The sequence below is a fragment of the Balaenoptera musculus genome, chromosome 2, assembly GCF_009873245.2.
Source record: "Balaenoptera musculus isolate JJ_BM4_2016_0621 chromosome 2, mBalMus1.pri.v3, whole genome shotgun sequence".
Taxonomy (NCBI): domain Eukaryota; kingdom Metazoa; phylum Chordata; class Mammalia; order Artiodactyla; family Balaenopteridae; genus Balaenoptera; species Balaenoptera musculus.
This window is the reverse complement of record NC_045786.1, coordinates 52,411,827-52,433,300: the sequence shown is the minus strand read 5'-3', so window position 1 is coordinate 52,433,300 and position 21,474 is coordinate 52,411,827. Positions and strand designations below refer to the sequence as shown.

The 21,474-nt window shown below is 38.1% G+C and overlaps 1 protein-coding gene across 1 annotated transcript in view; it reads left to right on the top strand.

Annotated features, from left to right (window-relative positions):
* GABRG3 (gamma-aminobutyric acid type A receptor subunit gamma3) overlaps positions 1–21,474 on the top strand; it is a 588,733-nt gene that overhangs the window by 179,422 nt on the left and 387,837 nt on the right. The gene's annotated exons all lie outside the window — the stretch shown is intronic.

The following is a 21,474-nucleotide window of genomic DNA, read 5'->3' as shown; positions in this document are numbered from 1 at the left end:
TAAATGGTGTTGAAAGGTCATTTAGGCTCTGTTCACGTTTTTTTGCAAATTTTTCTTTCTGTTGCTCAGACTTAATAATTTCTACTGTTCTATCTTCAATTTTCCTGATTCTTTCTTCTGCTTGCTTAAATTTGCCTTTCACTCTCTCTATTAAATATTTTATTTCAGTTAATGTACTTTTTGGCTCCAGAGTTCATTTTGGATTCTGTTTAGGTTTTCTATCTCTTTATTGATATTTCCACCTTGCTCACATATTGTTTTCTTGACTTTCTCCACATTTTCCTTTAGTTTTTTGAGCATCTTTATGACAGTTATTTTAAAGCTTTTGTCTAGTATATCTGCCATAGGTCTTTCAGGGACAGTTTCTGTTGATTAACTTTTTTCCTTTGAATGGACCATAGTTTCCTGTTTCTTTGTATGCCTTTTGATTCTGAAACTGTATACAAGCCCCTGTGTCCTTGTCCTTTGAAGTATAAGGTTTTTGCTTTAGTCTTCCAGGCCTCCCCTAATTCTCAAAAGGCTGACTCAAGAGTTAATGATTACGAAACATGAAGATGTAGAAACAAAGAACAGCTGTTGGGCCTGGAATCTGGTAACAATTTAGGCTATAAATCTGCCACATAGCAGAGTCACCAAACTCCAGTTCCCTGAAAGATATAGATACAGGCCTGACACACATTCCTAAGTTGTCTTTATAGGAAGCAGTCCCCCACCAGATGAAACTGCTGACTGCAAGCACATAGACCCCAGACCAGTTGAAGCCAGAAGATCGGTGATACTCAAAACTTCACCTTGATGCCAGCCAATCTGAGAATTGTGCACAAGCTACTCATACACCCTGCAGCCCCATCCTTCACACTACCTTTAAAAAACCTTTCCTGAAAGCCATCAGGGAGTTTGGATCTTTTGAGTGTGACCTGATCATTTGCCTTGCTTGGCCCTGCAATAAATGCTGTACTTTCCTTGACCACTACCTGGTGTCACTAGATTGGCTTTGCTGTGTGTCAGGTGAGTGGACCCAAGTTTGGTTCAGTAACAATTTCTTGGTTGTTGAGGACTGGACGTTTGAATATAATAATATAGTTACTCTGGAAATCAGATTCTTCTCTTTCCCCAGGGTTTGCTGCTTTTGTTATTGGTATTATTTGTTGTCAATTGTTGTAGGCATCAAACTGTATGCTGGGGATCAGTTTGATGTGTAAATGTAAGGTCTTCTCTGTTCTTTTCTCATTCTATACCCTGGGTATGCACAGTCACTTTCTAATTTCCCTCATACATGCAGTTGTTTTTGAATGTTCTAGGTTTTAATGTCTGGCTCCCACAAGGGGAAAAAGAGAAAAATAAAAGTTGGAAATAAAAGGTTGCTGGCCCTTTCAGTCCCCTTGAAAGCATTTCAGCCAGAGGGGGGGAGCTTGCAACAGTGAGGGGAAGTACAACAACAATGCCTGCCCACCTTTTCCTCTGTACGTCTGTGGTCAGAAGCAGCAATCAGTGATCAGAGCACAGATCCCCAATATTTGGAGGACAGAGTCCTTTTTGCCCATCCTGGCTCCAACCAGCTACATGCAGGCTGCTCCAGAAACATGTGCACAGCTGCCTGCCATGAGGCTGGGGTAGAGGATGTGTAGCTGCTCCTGTGCTAAGAGCAGAAGTTGACTGAAACGAACTGCAAGTTAGCATCCAAGTCTTTGCTTGGAAGTTGCAAATCATTAGTAGACTCTAGAGTTCCAAAATAATTACATCAGACAGATTCTGACAGTGCAGTTGTTTTCTAGCTGAGGAAAGATTCCTATTGCTTCCTACTCTGCCATCTTCCCAGAATCCTTGCTCTTACAGTTTTATTTATTTATTTAGGCTGTGCTGGGTCTTAGTTGTGACACGTGGGATCTTCCTTGTGTCGTGTGGACTTCTTAGTTGTAGCACGTGGACTTCTTAGTTGTGGCATGTGGACTCTTAGTTGCAGTATGCAGACTTCTTCTTAGTTGCAGCACGCGGACTTCTTAGTTGCGGCATGTGAACTCTTAGTTGCGGCATGCATGCAGGATCTAGTTCCCCAACCAGGGATCGAACCCGGGCTCCCTGCATTGGGAGCATGGAGTCTTACGCACTGGACCACCAGGGAAATCCCTTCTCACTCTTATTGTGTTTTCTACTGGTATTTTCTTAATGACTAATGATACTGAGGATCTTTTCATGTGCTTTTTGTCTATTCATCTATCTTCTTTGGAGAAATATCTATTTAAATTCTTTGACCATTTTAAAAATTGGACTGTCTTTGAATTGTGAGAGTTTTTTTTTAATATATATATTCTGGATACTAGACCCTTATCAAAATCATGATTTGAAAATATTTTCTTCCATTCTGTGTCTTTTCTTTTAACTCTCTTGGTAAATGTCCTTTGATGCACAAAAGTTTTTCATTTGATAAAGCCAGATTTATATATTTTTCTTTTCTTGCTTGTGCTTTTGATATTATATTTAAGAATCTATTGCTGAATCCAAGGTCATGAAAATATACTTCTATATTTTCTTCTAAAAGTTTGATAGTTATGGATCTTAAATTTAGAATTTGATTCATTTTTGAGTTAATTTTTATATGTGGTTTGAGGTAGGGGTAAAACTTCATTCTTTCACCTGTGTATCCAGTCATCTTAGCACCATTTGTTGAAGACTGTTCTTTCCCCGTTGAATGGTCTTGGCACACTTGTTTAAAACCAATTGACCATAGATATATGGGTTTACTTCCGAACTCTCAGTTCTATTCTGTTGATCTGTATGTCTATCCTTATGCCAATAAGGATACTGGCATATACGCTCTTTAAATTACTGTACTTTGTAGTAAGTTTTCAAATCAGGAAGTGTGAGACCTCCAAATTTGTTCTTCTTTTACAAGATTGTTTTGGCTATTTGGGATCCCTTGAAATTTCATATGTATTTCTGGGTCACATTTTGTATTTTTGCAGAAAAAGCTCTTGGGATTTTGGTAAGGATTGCATTGACTCTGTAGATTGTTTTGGATAATATTGCCGTCGTAACAATATTTAGTGTTTCAATACATGCACATAGGATGCCTTTCCATTTCTTGTGTCTTTAATTTATTTCAGCAATGTTTTGTAGTTTTCAGTATACAATACTTGCGTCTCCTTGGTTAAATTTACTCCTAAGTATTTTATTTTTATGCTATCAAGTGGAATTCTCTTTTTAATTTCCTCTTCAGATTGTTTATTGCTAGTGTAGAGAAATACACTAATTTTTCCTGAGTTGGTCTCATATTCTGAAACATTGTTTTTGAAATTGTTTATTAGCTCTAACATTGTGTGTGTGTGTGTGTGTGTGTGTGTGTGTGTGTATTCTTTAGAATTTTCTACATGTAAAATCAGATCATCTGTAAATAGAGATAGTTTTACTTCTTTCTTTCTAATTTGGGTGCCTTTTACTTATTTTGTTGCTTAATTGGTCTAACTAGAACTTCCATTACAGTATTGATTGAAGTAGCAAAATTGGGCATCCTTGATCTTAGTGGGTTCCTGATCTTAGGGAGCAAGCTTTCAGTGTTTTGTCATTCAATTTGATGTTAGCTGTGGGTTTTTCATATATGCCTTTTATAATTTTGAGGAAAGTCTCTTCTATTTGTAGTTTATTGAGTGGTTTTATTATTAAAAGCTACTGCATTTTGGCAATTGCTTTTGCTGCACTGAGATGCTTGTGTAGATTTTTTTCTCCCAATCTGGTATATTACACTAAGTTTTGTATGTTGAACTTCCATTGCATTCCTGTGATAAATCCCACTTGGTCATGAGATATAATCCCTTTAATATGCTATTGCATTCAGTCTTCTAGTATTTTGTTAAGGATTTTTGCCCATATATTCATAAGGGATATTGTTCTATAGTTTTATTTTCCTGTGATGTCTTTGTCTGACTTTGTAATGAAGACCTTATAGAATGAGTTAGGAAGTAAGTATCCCCTCCTCTTTTATTTTTGGAAAAGCTTGAAAAAGAGTGATGTTAATTCTTTAAATATTTGGTGGAATTCGCCAGTGAAACCATCTGCTCATGGTTTTCTTTGCTGGAAGGTTTTGACTGTTGATTCAACCTCTTTACTTGTTATGAGTCTATTCACATTTTCTAACTTCCTTTGTGAATCAGTCCCTTGTAACAGCTCCTGTCAGGTCGAAACCAACAAACACAATTTCCTGGGAACAAAGTCTGCTCTGCTCTCTCCAGAACCAGGTATCCATAAGGGGAACATGGGCTACTGTCTTCAAGACTGATGGTGCACTGGGTGGGAGGGTTGGCCTAGATAAGTTAAAATGCCACAACGCTCTCCTGCCCTATTTCTATGGACTTTCTCCTGGCTCACTTGGTTACTGCAAACCTTTCACCACCTTTGAGAATTTTGATAAGGTTGATTCTGGCAATTTTTGGCAAGTTTTTCTATGTTTTTTTGAAAAGATGCTCCAACAGTCTGTACTCTGCCATTTTTGGTGATGTCAATACTGTCAATAAACTTTTGATGCATAGTCACGTTTTCTCAAACATTAGTTCTTTTAATCTGGAATTTTAAACATTCTCATCATTTTTCTGTCTTATGTAAAGCCCTCTACTACATTCATTAACCCATGGCTTCTGTCAGGGTCACACTATATCAGCTAAAAAACCAGCCATTATATCTTCATGACTTGGTTTACCAGCTTTTCATTTCTTTTATGATAGAAATGGGGACACTTTACTTTAGGGAACTCTGTCCCTCAGATTTGAGCCTTATTAAGGATGCTTTTGTGTGTGCAAGTTTTCAGTATATGTGCAGATGTGGCACAGAATGTCTTTCTCACTTGATTTCTCTATTATCATATTTTCACAAGATCCTGGAGCATCTGTGTACATGTCTTCTGCTTTCCCCTTCCAGTTTCTGAGACCTTTTTCTGCCCTGACATGCCTGCCTTTGGCAACTGTTACTAACCTATAACCACTGTGTAAGGATTCATGACACTCTCACTTCATGGTTTTTCTTGTCTCACCAGAAACCAGCTGGTGTTCTGGAGGGTCAGAATAGTGCATCCCAGTCCACGTGGGCTGGTTGTACTCAGTCTCCAAAGATTTAATGCTGGCGAGAACAACAGACAGGGCTGCCATCGAAAGAGAGATGTGCTCATTAAATATTTGTTTCCCTTGCCTGCAGGTTGAATTACAGAATTTTCAGAACAGAAAGTGACCTTTGAAATGATCTGTTCAGTGTCCTCATTTTACAGATTAGGGAAAGAATTCACAAAAGTTCATCAGCTAGCAGAACCCTCCCCTCCAGAGTGTACCCGCTGCTGTACCACACAGTTGTTCATGTCTGTATCTAGAGGGTCCTTCTCCATGGGTTATTGCTAGGCCTGTCTGGTAGCTGGAATTTCAGATTCCTGCGTGGTACAATTTAAAGGCAACTGAGAAAGTACCTCCCCTCCTAGCATGTTTCCTCATATCTTTCCCCAGTCCTGGAGTGGTCCGTGTGAATGAGGGTATGTCCTCAGGAGGGGTAGATGACCCAGTGCATCAGTGCCTGAGTACAAGGCCCTGGCACTGAGGCCTGAAGCAGGAGAGGATGGGACTGCACAAATAAAGAGGGAACAAACCAAAGGCAAGCACAGCCAGGTTGGTGAGCCAGAAGCAGAAGAGCAGTGATCAAGTGGGAGGAGCGCGACCAGGCCGACTCAGGTCACATCCTGGCTTTGCCGCTACTAGTGTGTGACTTTGGGCAGAACACCCACATGAGTTGCACCTCAGTTTCCCCATTGGTACAATGGGAATAATAAGTAATAGAAAGGATTAATGAGAAAAATGTATGAAGCACTTAAGACGGTAGATTAAGTATCTTGAGTGTGAGCTGTGATTGCTTTATAATTGCCTTACATGAGCCTGTGTTGAATGCTGCAGCTCCCTGGCAGGTTTGGGGATTCTGCTTTTCAGTGTGCACACATTCCAGTACTGGGTGCCTTCCCTTTAGCTCTACTGTTGACTCCTCTATTAGATGTACAGAAAGATTACACACCCAGGATGTTTTTTTGAGAAGAAATTCCTTTAGAATTTTTAATTTTTTAAATTTAAAAAAGATACCAGGTTGGAGAATTTTGGCACAGTGCTTGGGCACTCAGTGTAGAAACCCAATTTTCCATATTATAGAAACTCAAAATGTCAGAGCATGAAGAGCCCTAAGAAGGAACTCCAACAGGTATTGACACTACTGTACCTTTTGAAGGTGGAGGTCCCCTCAGTGTGTTAGTGAGTTTGTTAATCTCTTATTTTATGTGGGGAGGGGACAGAATATAGTGACTCAAATTTGGTCACATTACTTGGTTCCAAGGCTAACTCCATGGAATTATGAACAAGTGTGTAGCCTTGCTCATTTAAAACATGCCTCATTTAAAAAGTGAAGATAACAATACATTCCTCCTACAATGTTCTGACAACTACAGTGGGTTTCATGAATGCAAATCACATAGCAAAGTGCCTGGCACATAGTAAACATATACAATTAGCATTAGTGGTGGCAGATATTTACTGAGTACAGTCCGCAGACCTTTGTTAAGCAGGTTGTTTTCATGTGCCCCACCCTGGACTCTGAGCCAAGCACTCAGGCACTTGCCCTTCCCATTTCAACTGGGTTATCAATTATTTAGAGGCTGCAAGGGTTACTGCTGTTTCCTTGTTGTTCCTTTGGAAACCAGGACTCACAGAAACTGAGAGCATTGCTCAAAGCATGTAGGGGGGTAGAGGATTCCAAATGAGGACTGTCAGACTCCAAAGCTTTTCATAGCACCACATCGCCTTCTTGAAAAGTTGTTTGCCCTGATATTTGTAACTTGCTTAGTCCAGAAAGCAGTGTCCCCCAATCTCAACCAAGGAAAATAGAGATTGGGTTGTAGTCATATGTGATTGCCCTTCCTGGGTTCTAAGAAAAGCCTCTGGCCATGGGGAGAGGATGCCCAGATTCTGGGTACCAGATCACCTAGGTAGGTGGCAGTAGTTTTGCAGTAGTTGAGCAGGGAGTGACAGATGCCTTGTTATCTTGATGCAGTAGGGCCTAAGAGCATTTCTATTCCTTGTGTTTATTATACACTCACTCAAAAGGTAATTTGGAAAAAATCTACCATGAGGATTTTTCTCTGATCACAAAAGTATTAGATATTTACTGTTGAAATTCGAAAATATAGAAAATCACAGAGAAGAAAAAAATCCTAAATATTTACATTTTAGAATATAGTTTTCCAAATATATACATGATGACAACACATACACACACATATACATGCACAATTTATATTGAAAATAGCATTTTACAGCCTGCTTTTTACAAAAACACATCATAAATACCTGTGTCATTAACTTCTACACCATGGCTTCTTACAGCCATGAGTCAACTTTTTGACCTCTATATAGGATCTTAACACAGTCTCAGCCGAGAGGCAGGGATCTCTGCAAACAAGCAATATAATACTGGCTTTTCTGTCATGTCGATGTCTCCCATTGTAAATTAAAAAACAAAAATGAAATGTCAAAAAAAGAAATGAAATGTCAGTTAACAAGTTCCACCTGGACCAGAGTTAGCCTGTCTTTTCACCATCATAATCAAGAGTGTCTGGCTCACACCTCTTTGTAGCTGGGTGTCTGCAACTCTGTTGAATGAGGTCATCAATGCAGTTGTTTTGGCTAATGGGCATGGATTTTATTGAACTTCATAGGACAAATATGCAGACACACACACACACGTGCACACACACACACACACACTTTCCATAATGGCAAGGGAGAGTTCTTGGAATCAAGACTCAGCCCATAATCACATCTGCAAGCTCTGCCTCAGCTTCTTTCCTGTCACTTTCCTACCACAGATGTGGGGAATATAAGCTTTCTCATTTGAAATGATCTTCTTTGGCTAGACCTCTGTATCCCTTTAGATATTTGGTGATGTGCTGGAGAAGGAAGTGGAATCCCTTCCTTCTAGAATCACATATGGGTGTTTCCCATTATAGTTCACAAAACCTCCCTAGAGTTCTCACATTCGAGGTTGTACTAATCATTTGCTAGCAGAGAATGATACCAAAGCTGGAGAATGGAGATAAGTGTCACCTGCTCCCCCATCTTTAACTAAATTTAGGTGTTTCCCTTGGGATGCTGTGTTCTGTGGAGCAAGTGTTTGGGAATTTAGCCTCTTCGGAGAGGAGCCTCTAGGGCCTACCATGAGGAGAGAGCCCAGACCCTTGTGTCTACCCACCATCTGCCTTCTGGTCCTTAACTGGAAGCCAGAGAGGGCACACAGCCCCCCTGTCTCTCTCTGCTCTCTGGCTTCTCTCTTCACACCACTCTAGTCTTTGGACATGGGTGCCCAATCAATGTCTTCCTGAGTTCTGAGACCAAATTCCTCCTGGCAGCAGAATTTCCTGGGGGTCCACTTTCCCCTCCTATGTCCCCATGACAGCTCTTCAGTTTCCAGCAGTTCAGTTTGACCTGGATTATCACATCTGATAAACAGCCACCATATTGTCAGCCTGGGAGGCTGTAGATTCTTACATTCAGAAGTGCTCCAATTCATCACACACTGTTCCCAGAAAAATATAGGCAATCAGCTCATACTAAATCATGACAAATTGTTCTTCCACGGATTCACAGTAGATGCCATCACACAAAGCAGGGTTCTAGTTTCCATGTGTTTTTTACTCATGTTTATCATTCAACTTAACAAATATTTATTGAGAACAACTGTATAGAGGCCCTGGGCTCAGTGTTGCTGAGGGTACTGAGGTTGGTCAGAGAAAATCTTGCCCTTCAGGAGTATCTAATCTGATGAGTGGCTAAAATCTACATGCAGACATCTGGTAAACTAGATGAAGCGTGTCTCTGTTGTGTTTGGGAAGTCAGGAAAAACTGGATCTTTCAGCAGAGAGACGATGGATTGGTGGCTCACCTTTGTGCTAATGGTTCTTGCATCTTTGGACTTTTAAGGCAGAGCTGCAGGGCTCTTGTTAAGACAAGACTCTCTAGTCAAAAATAGGCAATTCTAAACAAAGCGTGAACTTAGAACTGGCATTTGCATTCAGTTGTCAATTGCTCTGTGCATACATTTTATTTGTATGTTTTCTGAGAAGGACAAATAACCATGAGACACTAATCTTTCTGTAAACTTACTTTTCAAATCTGGGACCACTTCCTAAATAGTAAATAAATTTGAACTGAGTCAGGAAGAGGACAAGGTTTAGATTCTGCCCACCTCCCTTTTGTTTTTCTGTTGCTGTACCATGTCCTTCTCTACGTAAAACACATGCTGATGTGTTATTCGCCTCACTCCCTTCTACTAGGTTCTGAGCTCTGGCAAGCAGGTGCTTGGAGACTCTGCCCACTGCCTGGCACATAAGAAGTGTGAATGATGTGGGAAGCTGCACAGGGAAAGCCTGGGATGAGTGGCACAAAGTGGTTTGAAGCAAGGGGTATGGACTAGTGGGAGTCTTGGGTGCATGAAGCTTAGGACCTATTTACCTGGGGCATAGCCACGTGGGTGGAAAGGGTTAGGAAGAAAGAACATCTTTCCTATAGACACAGCTCGCCTCATTCACAATTTTTCCCAAGGCATGGAGATTTTTTTCCAGTTATTTTTACCTCTCCTTTCCCTCCCTCCCTCCTTCCCCGCTTCCCTCCCTCTTTCCTCTCCTCCCTTCTTCCCCCTCTTTCTTCTCCCCTTCTCAAATCTTTCTTTTTTCAGTGCTCCAGCTTTAATTATGATATTCTCTAAATTATCTGTTCATTCTAAAACAGTGATAATCAACCAGGGCAATTTTGCCACCCCTCCCCCAACAAATACACACCAGAGGACAGTTGGCAATGTTTGAAGATGCTTTTGATGCAGTGTGTAGGGGTTGTGCTTTTGGCATTGAGTAGGTAGAGGCCAGGCATGCCTTAAATATCCTGCAATGCACAGGAACCGTACCCCCAATAAAGAATTATCTGGCTCAAATGTCAATAGTGTAAAGATTTTGAGAAACTCTACACTAGAGAATCAGGATATCTAGGATAAAGAACATCATGATTATATTCCAAACCTATTGTCATTATTAGCTAAAATTTCTTTTTTCTTTAACTCTATTTTTCTTTTCTATCAGAGATGTTACAAGAAGACATGGTGAAATTAAAAAAAAACAATAACAGTGAATTCCTGGGTAAGGGTAACACATAGTGTTAAGACTTAATAATTTGGAGTTGTCACAATTTTAGTATGTTGAATTTTTATAAATATGCCCTGAGAACACAAGAAGAGAATATTGAACATTTAATAATACTGAATGTTAATGTCACAGGGCCTAACTTAGAAAATACCCTCTTTTTTTTTTTTTTTTTAAACCAACCTGACTTGGACATCAGGGAGAGGAGGTACTTTGTTAGTTTTTAAATAAGACATTTGATATAATTATCATTTAGATTATTCTTTAAATAATTTGAGCCTTTCCCAAGTCTGTTTCCAAGATTTAGAACTAGAAGTCTCCCAAGTTTGATAGGATAAGCAGAGTCTCTATTCATGAAAGTAAATCAGAAAATCTTATAAAATTCAGATATGGCAAATTTCCATAAGAAAATGACAATAAGAAATGACCAGAAAGATAGAAACACTCATTGTACCAGACAGAATGTTTAAAAATGTTGAGATTCCAGTCAAGGTGAAGCATCCTCATTGTTCTCACGTCCTTCTAAAAATCGCTGGACATAATAAAACAGTCCAGTGTAGGAATACTGAAAGGTGGTAAGAAGAAGGCAAACTGCCTAGGGACCTTAGAACAAGGAATAAGACAGCAGTGAATTAGCCCCAGTGCCATAATATGATATCCCAAATGCCACGGATACAACCAAAACTCATTCCTCATACAATGAAACAGGAAAATCACAACGTGAATGAGAAGAGAAAATGAACAGATGCCAACAACAAGATAAATGAGAATGTAGTATAGAGGGGAAATACTTAGACAATTATATTTTGAAAGTGGGGAAGGTAAAAGGACCTAAATGGAAAAACTTCTCTATGCTTCCCTCAAAGTGATAACATGTCAGTACCAGTAGACTGTAGACTGTGATACTTACAGTAATGTGTTACTTACAGTAATGCAGTAAATAATGTGTTACTTACTGCATTAGTTTGGTAGGGCTGCCATTAACAAAGTACCACAGATTGGGTGGCTTAAACAACAAATTTATTTTCTTAGTTATGGAGGCTAGAAGGCCAAGATCAAGGTGTCTGCAGGTTTGGTTTCTCCTGAGGTCTCTCTCCTTGGCTTATAGATGGCTGTCTTCTCCCTGTGTATTCATGTGGTCTTCTTTCTGTGCATGTCTGTGTCCTATTCACCTTCTTAGAAGGACACCAGTTATAATGGATTAGGTCAAACCCTAATGACCTCTTTTTAATAACTTAGTTACCTCTTTAAAGACCCTATCTCCAACCACAGTCACATTCTGAAGTACAGAGGGTTAGGACTTCAATATATGAATTTTAGGTGGGGCATAATTTAGCCCATTACAGTTACATATGCTTATTGTAATATCTAGAGTAACCACAGAGAAAACTATACAGATAATATACCAAAAACCCACTATAAGATAAGCAAGAATTCTTAAAAATGCTCAAGAACCCCTAGAGAGATGAGAGAAATAGAAGATTGTGAAACAGAGGAAAAATAAAAACCAGGAAAAAACCCACAAATCACCAATATTAGGAATGAAACAAAGTGTACCACTGTAGATCCTACAGTAATTAAAGGGTTAATAAGATAATACTATAATCAATTTTAAACTTATAAATTCAACATTATTCTATGAATTAGCATAAATGAACCATCAAAAAATTTACTGACCAGAAAAACAAAACTACAATGAAATAGAAAAATTGTATATTTTTATAACCATTAAGTAATTAGTAATTAAAAGTTCCCCCAGAGAAGTCTTGAGTTCCGTATAGTTTTACTAGAGAATTTTGTCAAACAGTTAGAGAAGTATTAATAGCAATTTCACACAGCCTCTTCCAGAAAATAGGAAAGGAGGGAACACCCTTCCACTGTTTTTATGAAGCTAGTTGTTATCTGATAGCAAAACCAGATAAAGGCAATGTACTAAACTACAGATTAGATTCTTTTATGAACTTAGATGCAAAGATCTTCAACAAATATTAGCAAACAGAATCTAGCAAAGTATAAAAGAATTATACACCATGACCAAGTGAGATTTATACTAGGTATGGAAGGCTGGTTCAACTTACTTTCAGAATCAATCAGTGCAATCCACTAAATCAATGGGCTAAACAAAAAAATCATGTGATCATATCATTTGATGCATAAAATGTATTTGATAAAACCCAATACCTATTTATGATAAAAACTCAGCAAACTAGGAATAAAGGGAAACGTCTTCAAGTTGATATGGAAAGCATCTAAAATATTCGAACAAACAAAACAACTTACAGCTAACATTAGACTTAATGGTGAAAGACTGAAAATCGAAACAAGACAAGGATGTATGCTTTCACAAGTCTTATTCAACATAGTACTGGAGGTTCAGGCCACAGCAATATGGCAAGAATAAGAAATAAAAGGCATACAGATTGGAAAGAGTAAAATAAAAGTCTGTCAGTTTACAGGTAACCTGATTGTCTATGTAAAGATCACAAGGAATCTACAAAATACACCTAGAACTAATGAATTCAGCAAGGTCTTAGGATAAAAGATCTCCACACAAATTTAGTCACATTTGTATATAATAACAAAGAACATGTGGAAGTCAAAATTAAAAACAAATAGCATTTACGATTGCTCCAAACATGAAATTCTTAGAGATATATCTAACAAAATATGTACAAATTCTATATGCTGAAAATTACAAGATGCTGATGAAAGAGATCAGAGAAGCCCTAAGTAAATAGAAAAATATTTTACTCCTGGATTGTAAAACTCAACAAAATAAAGATGTCACTTTTCTCCTACTTGATCTATTTAATGTAATTCCTATCAAAATAGTATCAAGGTTTTGGTGAATATAAGACAGGCTTATTTAAAATTTATATGGAATGGTATAGGACCAAGAATAGCTGGAACAAGTTTGAAAAAGAAGAATAAAGTTGGAGGAATTAGTCTTCCTGATTTCAGGACTTTTTATATAGCTATACTAATAAAGAAAATGTAGTCTGGTAGAGGAATAGACAGATAACTTAGTGAAACAGTATGGAGAATGCAGAAATAGACCCACACAATTATGTTCAACTGATTTGTGACACAGGCAAACAAACAAAAAATCAAAAAACCCACAGAAAGTTCAACGTTCACTTCATACTTTATGTGAAAAACTAACTCAAAATAAAATGTAAAACTATAAGCTTTTATTTTTAAACTGGAGAAATTCTGAGGATGTGGGGCTAGTAAAAATAATTTTTAGACTTGATCCAGATTCATAAAAAGAAAAACCAATAAGCTGACCTCATTACAATTAAGACCCTGCCAAAGACCTTTTAAAGAGGATGAAATGACAACTTACAGATTGAGAGAAAATATTTGCAAACCACATACCCAACAAAACACTGATATCTAGAACTTATAAAGGAATCTCAAAACTTAACTGTAAAAAATGAACCAACCAAACAATCCAATTAGAATATGGGCAAAAAGCATGAAGAGACATTTCACCAAAGATAAACAGATGGCAAATAAAAGATGTTTAACATCGTTAGTCATTAGAAAAATACAAATTAAAACCACAAAAATGTATCGCTGCAGACCTATCAGAATGACAAAAACGAAAGAATAGTGATAATTCCAAATGCTGGTATTTGGAGCTAGATTGTGGAGAAATCGGAACACATATGTTTCTGGTAAGAATGCAAAATGGAACAGTTACCTGGGAAAATAGTTTGGCAGTTTCTTACAAAGCTCAGCATGTGTTTATAATCTAACCCATTGCATTCTTGGACATTTGTCCCTAAGAGATGAAAACTCATGTCTGCACAAGAGCATGTACAAACCTGTTCATAGCAGGTTTATTTTGTTATTCCAAATAACAATTGTAGTTGTAATTCCGAATCTGGAAATAGCCAAATCTTTTTCAGTTGACAAGAATGGTTAAACAACCTGTGATACATTCTACCATGGAATACTCCTCAGCTATGAAAAGGAAGGAACTATTGATACACAGAATAATTTGGATGGTTCTCAAGGGAATTATTCTGAATGAAAAACAGCTACTCAGAAGATTATATACTTCAATTGCATTTATATAACATTGAAATGATGAAATTACAGCAACAGAGACCAGTTTAGTAACTGCCAGGTGTTGGGGGCAAAAGAAGATGATTATATAAAAGAGTTGCATGAGAGATCCTTGTAATGGAGCAGCTCTGTCTTTACTGTGATGGAGGTGACATGAATCTACACATGATACAATAGCATAGAACTAAATTCACACACATACACATAATGAGTGCAGGCAAACTGGTACAATCCCAGTAAAGTCAGTGAATCCTGTTTGTGAATTGGTAATATAGTTTTGCAAGATGTTACCATTGGGGAAAACCAGGCGAAGGGTACATGGGTACTGTCTGCATTATTTCTTAAAACTGAATGTGAACCTACAACAGTGATCTCAAAAAGAAAGTTAAAACGCCTATCAGAGAGAGCATGCTTTTTGCATGTATGTATCTGGATGTGTTAAGAACAATTTGAACATAATTGTATCCAGTGAAGACTTTGGAGTGTCCATGAATTCTGGTCTTAGGGAGGCTCTTCACAGCAGGTACGGCTGAGTATGTAATTTGAGAACCCACACAGCCTTGCTGCAGGCCACTCAAGTGTGAACAAGGCCTCCTGGTGTCAGAGCTCTTCAAAAGTGGGTCTACCTCCTGGGCTCGCCTTAGCAAGGGCCATATGTCCAGTTAAATACGTTAGCTGCTGTCAATATTATAAGCTCATGGAGCCACTTAATTCATTTTAATGTTAAAAATATAAAATCCTGAAAACTGCCATTTTCCACACAGTTTTGGAAATGAAAGTCTTTGTGTTTTATTATGACTTGCCTGTTTATTCCTTGGTCTGGTTATTTGAGGATTTTGGAATAACTAATCAGAAATTCCACCGAGGAGTTAGAAACTCAAACTTGGCTCTAAAAAATGATTTCAAGGCATATTCCTTCCCCTGGTATGTTATCAGATAAATGGCCTGGCTCCAAAATAATAATAATAATAATAGGCTTTCTAGGAGAAGGGGATTTCACATGGTGGGGAGCACTGTTATTCAAAAAGTCTTTTGATCAATTTATGGAATCTTTGGCTGAAGACAGTTCTATGGTCATATAACCATGAACAAGTTTTTTTCTGTAATGTGTGCTTCAGGGATGTGATGCTATGAATTAAATCACAGAATTGCCCCCACACTAACTAATGAGCTCACTTCTCCCAATAAAATTGCTGACAGGGGGCTTCCCTGGTGGCGCAGTGGTTGAGAATCTGCCTGCTAATGCAGGGGACATGGGTTCAAGCCCTGGTCTGGGAAGATCCCACATGCCACGGAGCAACTGGGCCCGTGAGCCACAATTACTGAGCTTGAGTGTCTGGAGCCTGTGCTCCACAACAAGAGAGGCCACGATAGTGAGAGGCCTGCGCACCGTGATGAAGAGTGGCCCCTGCTTGCCGCAACTAGAGAAAGCCCTCGCACAGAAACGAAGACCCAACACAGCCAAAAATAAATAAAAAAATAAAATTTAAAAAAAAAAAAAGTGCTGACAGGGAATACATTTTAGTATTCAAATTTAGTATGTGTGTTTGCTAATATCTGATTTCTCAACATAAATATGTGATCTGGGTGCGTGTTTGTATTTTTTCTTCCACAGTCTTCTCAAGGGTACTATCTATATTAAAAATACATGTGTCAATATTGAAAATCCCAGGAAGGAACAAGTAAAACTGCCACTGATAGAAATGATGCACGCACGATTTCTAGCTAATATTTCCTATAATTATTTTCGGATTATTATTCTTTCAAAAAGTTAAAAAACCTTGATTGTGCCAAGCATTCAGATTGGTGAATTATGAAATAAGTATTAGTCATTGGACAAGAAAAACACTCTTGTGTTTCTTCTTTACTCTCCCACACTCACACCATTTCTGACACCAGATGTGGGGGACTTTTCCCACACTAAACAATTCTGTGACACCAGCTGAGTGTCCTGCAGTTTAACTCAATCCTGACTGCCTGGAGAGAGCTTCAGATCCCACACGTGAAGGGCTCAGTCCCACAAGACAGTCCCCACCTCAGACGCCAATCGCAAGTCCCAGGTTGTCACCTGTACTTCTGACCAATCAGCTATAAACAAGGGTCTCCATGACCCCTTCTGGGTTGGATAATTTGCTAGGTTAGCTCACGGAACTCAGGGAAACACTTATGTTTACTGGCTCATTATATAATAAAGGCTACCATAAAGCATATGGATGAACAGCCAGATGAAGAGATACATAGGGTGAGGTCTGGAAGGGTCCCAACCGTGGCAGCTTCTGTCCCCATGGAGTTGGGGTGTACCGCCCTTCTGGCACAGGGATATGTTCCCCCACTTGGAAGCTCTCCGAGCCCCATACTAGTGGGATTCTTCTGGAGGCTTCATCATACAAGCATAATTGGTGATTAACTCCATTTCCACCCGTCTCTCCTTCCTGGAGGATGGGGTGGGGGCTGTGCCTGAAAATTCTAATATTCTAGTCATGGCTTTGCCTTTCTGGTGACCAGCCCTCATCCTGAATCTGTCAGGTGCTGACCAAGAGTTGCGTCAGTAGTACAAAAGACATTGTTATCATCCAGGAAATTCCAAGGGATTTAGGAGCTCTGTGTCAGGAAGTCGGGTCAAAGATCAAATATTAGAACAAAAGATGTTCCTAATGCTCTTATCACTTAGGAAATTACAAGGTTTTAGCAACTTTGTTCCAGGAACCGGGGACAGAGACCAATATATATATTATTTTATTATTTCATAGTCATGTTCATAATCTTTCTCACCTTGAAATGAATGTGGAAGATTTAATAAGTGTTTGTGTGCTGTCTTCATCATACAGTGATACCCTCGGTGACACCTCACAACCAGTCTCAGGAGATTCCAGGTCTCCTGGAGTCCTTGCCTCTTCTCTGGCATATCAGTCTATACCCACATTTGTCTGCACTGAAAAGCCACTCCTTGGAACTGATCCCCTTTCCTTCAGGTGTTAATAAAGTCACATTAGCTCTGTTTAATGCTTAAAATTTAACTCCTTTGCTGCCAAAGATCTCCACTCAGACATAGTTAATGTGGGAGCTCCTGCCCCCCTGGGTGGCTCACAGCAGGGCCCACTGCGATGAGACAGGGATGCCCTGCAGGGGAGGGAATCAGAAGCAACAGACCAGTATTTATAAACACCAAAGTATGGGCAGGGAGCCCAGAGAAGAGAAAGGCAAAAGTAATTGCTTCCCCTTTCCCTTTAAGTCTTTATTCATTCCCTCTTGTAAATTACAAAAGTTTTACATATCCATTGTAATAAGCATACAGTACAACAATGTGTTGAAAACAGTTAACTCTCTTTTCTGTTCTCTGTTCTTTCCCACCTACCTGAAGTGACCAACATCAATAGCATGGAGTATGTCTGCCCACAGTTTTCTCCTGGCTTCTATAAAAGCATTCAAATATAAAATATATGCCTTTTAAATGACTGCCTTTTAAATGATCCTTTGACATAGCTGCCTTTCATGGTTAAGGCTTTCTTTAATGGTTAGTGAGGAAATGAATAAGCACTTGTTTTCATGAACAAAAGGCTAGCTCAGCGAGAACCCTATGGAAATGTGCAGCTCAGTATGTGTAAATTACCAAGTTGAAGCAGTCACACTGCAATATACATGCATATAGCAGTCACAGGGAATGAACGTCCCTTGCCTTATTGTGTTTGGGAAAAGAAAAACCCTACTCCTAGTGAAATGTGAAGTTACATGAAAAATAACCCTTGTTAACTACTATTTGTAGAATGTTCAGCTATTTGTTCTACTTCAAAACAATGATTTCAGTAATTTTCTCTCTATGATATCTTTTCTAACTTTTTGCCCATGGCACTTGACTGAATCATATGTATAAGCAAAGATAGACTAATTCAAACTGGCTGAGTGCTCTTGCTTTCCAGAGACTTTTGTAGGGTCACAAGCATGGCCCACTAATAGCCAAGATGTCCTGGCTTTTGAGGATGAATGTGGGTGCTGCTTACTCAGTCTTAGTGAGATGTGAATTTTGAGAGTATTTTAATGTTTGCCAGCTGGCTTGTTTGTTGTAGTTTTGTTTATGGGCTGTATTAAACCTTTTCTGTCACTTACAAATTTACTCACTGAGGGCTACCCAGATAGCTGGTGCTGTTTTATGCATTTGTTATACAGACACCAGTTAGGCATGACTTATGTTTCCTGTGAGATGTTAAACTAACCTCAGTGGGCATTTTGCCGTAGCTTTTTTCTCATAACTGGGTTAGTCTGCCTGGATAGGAAGAAAAGCCCAGGTGCTCTCCATCTTCTCATTTGAATAGGAAATAGAAAATGTAATATACTGAAATACAAGTAACTAGAATCATAAAGAGAAAATCATTGTAACAAATTGCATCATTTCTTGCCAATGCTATCTATGTGTAAGTATAAATTTTTAAAATTTAAAAGTAGAATTAGGGGAGCCAGAGGAAACAAATAGAAAATTTAATATTAAATGACAGACTTATGCTCTAATATATCAATAATGATCTTAAAATGTAAACAGCCATGGTAAATGGAATATTTATAAATGGAATGGAATACTTATATATGGAATATTTCCTGCCATATCAGTAAACAAAGAATGTCACAGTCATCAACGATTGCAGCCCTCCAACGTGAGGTGAACAGGTGAGCCCTGAGGAAACTCAGGGCTGAAAAGTATACCTGCCATCTAGCAGCCAACAGACTGCAGCCACTCCCTGCGGTGAGCCCTGAGGAAACTCAGGATGTGAAAACACAGGATACTGGCCCCAGAGAGCTGAGGTGCATATCAAAGGAATGATTTCAGTGAGCCCAGACTCTTGCATCTTCCCATAGTAAAACACTAAACTCCTTAACTTAAGATGTCTGGTTTTCTTTAAATAACAATAATCCATTGATGTCCCAACTACCTGCCCTTTATACAAAACCCTGTATATCCTGGCTCCTCACCCCTCACCTCCTCTGAGCAGTTTCTCAGAGCTATCTGAAACGCTGTCTCCCGGGCTGCAGTCCTCATTTTTCCCCAAATAAAACTTAGCTCACACTCACTCACTCTCTCCTACAGAGATTGGCAGAGTAGATTAAAATTTTTTTTAATGTAAATGATTCAACTATATGCTGCTTAAAAGAAGTTCACTTCAAATTCAACAATATAGGTAGGTTGAAAGTAAAAGAATGGAAAATTTGTACCATGCAAATGTTAATTAAAATTTAAAAAGCAGGAGAGATATGTTAATATCTGATGAAGTAGAATTCGGAACAAAGAAAACTACTAGAGATAAAGAGGGACTTTACATAATGATAAAAGGATCAATCCACCAGGAAGATATAATGATCCTAAATGTGTGCATCAGTCAATAGAGCTTCTAAATACATGAAGCAAAAACTTACAAAGCTGAAAGAAGAAATATATAAATCCACAGTTATACTTGGGAAGTATGTAAGAGGTCCAATCAGCAAAATCAAGCAATAGGATCTAATTGACATGTATTGAACATTCCACCAACAAGAGCAGAATACACATTTTTTTTCAAGTGCTCGTAAAACATTTGCCAAGAGAGATGATTTATGCAAACCTCTACAAGTTTAAGAGAATTTAAATCGTACAGAGTTTGTTCTGTGACCATAAGGCAAACTAGAAATCAATAACAGAAAGACAACAAGAAAATCTCTAAGCAAATGGAAATGAACAACACACTTCTAAATAATCCATGCATCAAAAAATTTGAAAACTTTCAAATTAAAAAAAATACATAAACTGAATAAAAATAAAAACATTTCAAAATATGTGGGATAAAGCTAAAGCAGTGCTGAGAGGGAAATTCATAGGACAAAATATATTAGAAATGAGGGTAGATTTCAAATCAGTAATTTTTAAAAAATTTTTATTGAAGTATAGTTGATTTACAATGTTTAATTTCTGCTGTATAGCAAAGTGATTCAATTATACATATATATATTCTTTTCATATTCTTTTCCATTATGGTTTATCCCAGGATACTGAATATAGTTCCCTATGCTATACAGTAGGACCTTGTTGTTTATCTCAAATCTGAAATTTAAATTCCCACTACAAGAAATTTAAAAAGGAAAAGCAAAATAAACCCAAAGCAAACAGAAGGAAGGCAAGACAAGACAATGCAGACAATGATAAGATCAGAAATCATTTCAAGGTGAAATTGGAAAACAATGGAGAAAATCAGTAAAAGAAAAATTGTTTTTTCAAAAAAAAGCAATAAAATTGATAAGCAAACTGACAAAAATAAAAAGAGAAATGATGCAAATCACTGTTATTAGGAATGAGATTAGAGATAGCACCACAAATCTTGCAGCTATTAAATAGGTAATAAGGAAGTATTTTGAACAACTTTATGCTCATAATTTCAACAACTTTAAGAAATGGACTCCTCGAAAACTACAAACTACCAAAGCTCAACCAGGATTAAATAGGCAATCTGAATATCCCTACACTACTACAGAAATTGAATTTGTAATTATAAATTTCCCCAAAAAGAAATCTCCTGGCACAGATGGTTTCTTTGGATGACTTCATACAATCTCTTCAACTTTATATAATATCTTATACAAAATAGTAGTAGGGTCATATTATCTCCAATTTTTATGCCATTTAAAATAAATAAGTTTTTAATTTTAGAGTAGTTTTAGATTTACAGGAAAGTCATGAAGATAGCACAGTGAGTTCTCATATATCCTGCACCTAGTTTCCACTTTTGATAACATCTTACATCCACATGGTATGTTTGTCACAAGTGATGAGCCAGTATTTATACATACCATTGGCTGAAGCCCATACTTTTTTTTAATATTTCCCTATAGAATATATAAAACAGTGAGTTCTATGTCATTTTCCTGTTCCAGGATCCCATTTAGGATATCACATAATATTTAGTTGTCATGTCTCCATTGTGGGTTTTTTGTTGTTATTTGTTTGCTTATCTGTTTATTTTTTGTTTTTTCTTACTTTCTGGCACTGCAGGATTCTCCAGGTTCATCCTGTATATTCCCTCCCTAGTCCTAGAATCAGCTGTCTTCCAGAGTCTCTGTCTTGTAGCTGTTTAAGCTGTAACCCAGTTATACTGGAGCTTCCTTGGTGTGGTAGGTGTATGTGAGGTGGTGGGGGACATTCTATACTTTTCTGTATTAGTCTCAGTCTTTCAGTGGACCTATGT